Genomic DNA, 2,826 nt, shown 5'->3' on the forward strand with positions numbered 1-2,826 from the left:
GGTGGCTTCTGGCGACGGTCACCCCCTGCCCTCCCGGCCAATTCGGGAACCTCGGCTGCGGCGGCCGCCCGCTGCTTATAAAGGAGCACCGGGTACCGGGCGTGAATGACAGCAGCGGCACGCGCGCGCGCGCGCGCACGCACGTGGACGCACGCTGAAGCTCACCCACGCGCGGCTTCTCTACGGATTTCCCACCCCCTTGCCCCCTCCCCCCCCCACATACCCGGCGTGGCTCTTTTGCACCGTGGAAAAGCAGAAGCCCGGTAACGGATCCCAGCGCCCCCAGCTTGCACTAGCGTGGCCCGCCTTGAGCCTGGGAATCACCGGCGGGGGAATTTGCGTTGTTCCAGGAAAGTCGGGGAAGCCCAGCTAGGCAGCTTCAGATGTAGAAGATCAGAGAAATGGTTCGGGGGGGGGGGAACTGCTGGTTTTGCAGGAGAGAACCGAAAATCCCTCAAACAGGATCAGGCCAGAGCTCCTCCGATCCAGCATGAGTGCTGTGGGTCGGGGTCCCCAAGCAGTTCCTTGTGTAGGTGGTCTCCAAATCTGGAGAAGAAGGCAGCTGTCTTTATTTTCCCTGATTCTGCCCAGCAGTTGATTTTTCAAGAGGTACTTATTGCCTGGATCTTTGGAGGAAGATGAGAACCCGCAAAATCCTTAGCAGGTAGTCCTTGACTTACAGCAGTTCATTTGGTGACTGTTCAAAGTTACAACGGTAGTGAAAAAAAGTGAATTATGGCCGTTTTTCACACTTATGAAAATCCCCAAAGCCGTGTGATCAAAATTCAGACAGCTGGCAACTGACTCACTTTTGTGACAGTTGCAATGTCCCGGGGTCATGAAGTCACCTTTTGTGACCTTGTGACAAACAAAGTCAATGGGGAAGCCGGATTCACTTAACAACTGCGTTACTAACTTAACTGCTGCAGTGATTCACTTGAACAGATGTGGCAAGAAAAGTGGTAAAGTGGAACAAAACTCACTTAACAAATGTCTCACTGAGGGCTAATAAACGGATAGCTTCTTTGGATTGTTGGGTGAAACTTTGTGGAAATTCTGTTTGGAGCGTGTTCATCTGGCCATAGAGTCCCCCATGTAGTCTTTGATGCTCCCTGAACCTGCAGGTTGTTTGCCTGCAGAGTTTCATTACCCAACTAGATAACATCACCAGTATCTAGTAGAGTAATGAGATGTCTTCAAGCAAACAACCAAGCCTGGGAGCACCCAGGATTTCACAGTTCTAGCCTGAGCTACACATAAGCTCTTCTTTTTTTAAAAAAAAAAAATATTTTATTAAGTTATATAAATAAGGAAAAAATAGGAACAATACAGGTGGGGGGGAAGGGGATGGGGAATTTAGGATGGAATAAGGATAGGTACAATAATCACATACTTTAACAAACAAGCTACCGTCCGGATCATAATAATGAGTAAATATCATACTCAACCATTTTAAAATAAGATTAACTATAACCATATTACTAACAATTAATAAACAAATAAATTCATCTATGTAAATAAACATGAGTAAAATCTCAACTAGTCATAATTATCAACATTAACGGTTAAAAATCACTAAATCACTAAAGATAAAGATGTTATCAACCTATAAATTATAACTCAGTTAAAAATCGATCATCTATTCTGAAATATTAAGTCCTTTTCAGATTCTAACGCGTCTCTAACCATTGATACAAATTTTCTCAAGTTTTAAAATAAACTGAATCATCTTTTTCTTTCGTCTCCAATGTTAATCTATCCATTTCTGCACACTCTAACATTTTAGTAATTATAGCCTGGTCAGATGGTAGATTCTCATTTTTCCAAAATTGGGCAAATACTATCCTTGCAGCTGTTAAAACATGTAGTATCAAGTAGTCATTATCTTTACCATAATTAGGTCTTAATATTCCTAGCAAAAACAATTCCGGTTTAAATTCTATCTGTATTTTCATCATCTTTTCCAACCATCTATGGATCTTAGACCAATATTTCTTAGCATTAGGATCCACCAGGCATGGTAATAAGTGCCTGGCTGTTGTTTACATTTCCAACAAGTATTCGATACATTTTTAAACATTTTCGCTAAGCAAACTGGTGTCATATGCCATCTGTAAAACATCTTGTATAGGTTTTCTTTATATGCTGCTGCTGAGCTACACATACGCTCTTCTGTAGGATCTCCTTTTTAGCTCCTCTGTGATGCAAAAGAGGTTAACAACTTTGGTTTTGTGATAGAGACAGGTCTTGTCTGCGGAGGGAGGGAGGGAGGGAGGGGCTGGTTGGTAGGAGATGTCTCTCAGCACCCATCAAAATAACAGAATAGCAAAGTTGGAAGGGACCTTGGAGATTCAGCTGAAAATGGAAGACTAGACAAATATGAGGCTGGGCCAGGCATTTGCCATCTGAGAGAAAGGATAAGAGGAGCCTCCTCCCACTTCATATGCAAAATGATTGACAGGAGAATCTCCCACATTGCTCAAAGGACACGTCCACACCCTGTTCCAGCATGTACACCAAGAGCTAGAAACCCACACAGGACTGGTTGCAGACCATAGACTGCCCATTCATAGCCGCCTAGCATTCAGGCATCAAGTCCATCTGGTTTCTGAGTAACATTTTGCACCAGAAATTCTCTTTATTCTACTTTTTGTGAACAACTCCTTAACCTCCAGCAGGATGATCAAAGTTCAATGCAATTACGGTAATCCTGCCTGGAAAAAAAACCCCACTAGAGCAAAATACCACTTTTTTTTTTAAACAATGGGCTTACTGGAGTGAGAATTCTCTTCCAGCATTCCTACTAACCTGTTGCTTAATGCTGCC

Source organism: Protobothrops mucrosquamatus, unplaced genomic scaffold, assembly GCF_001527695.2.
Source record: "Protobothrops mucrosquamatus isolate PMUCROS unplaced genomic scaffold, P.Mucros_1.0 scaffold2060, whole genome shotgun sequence".
Lineage (NCBI taxonomy): Eukaryota > Metazoa > Chordata > Lepidosauria > Squamata > Viperidae > Protobothrops > Protobothrops mucrosquamatus.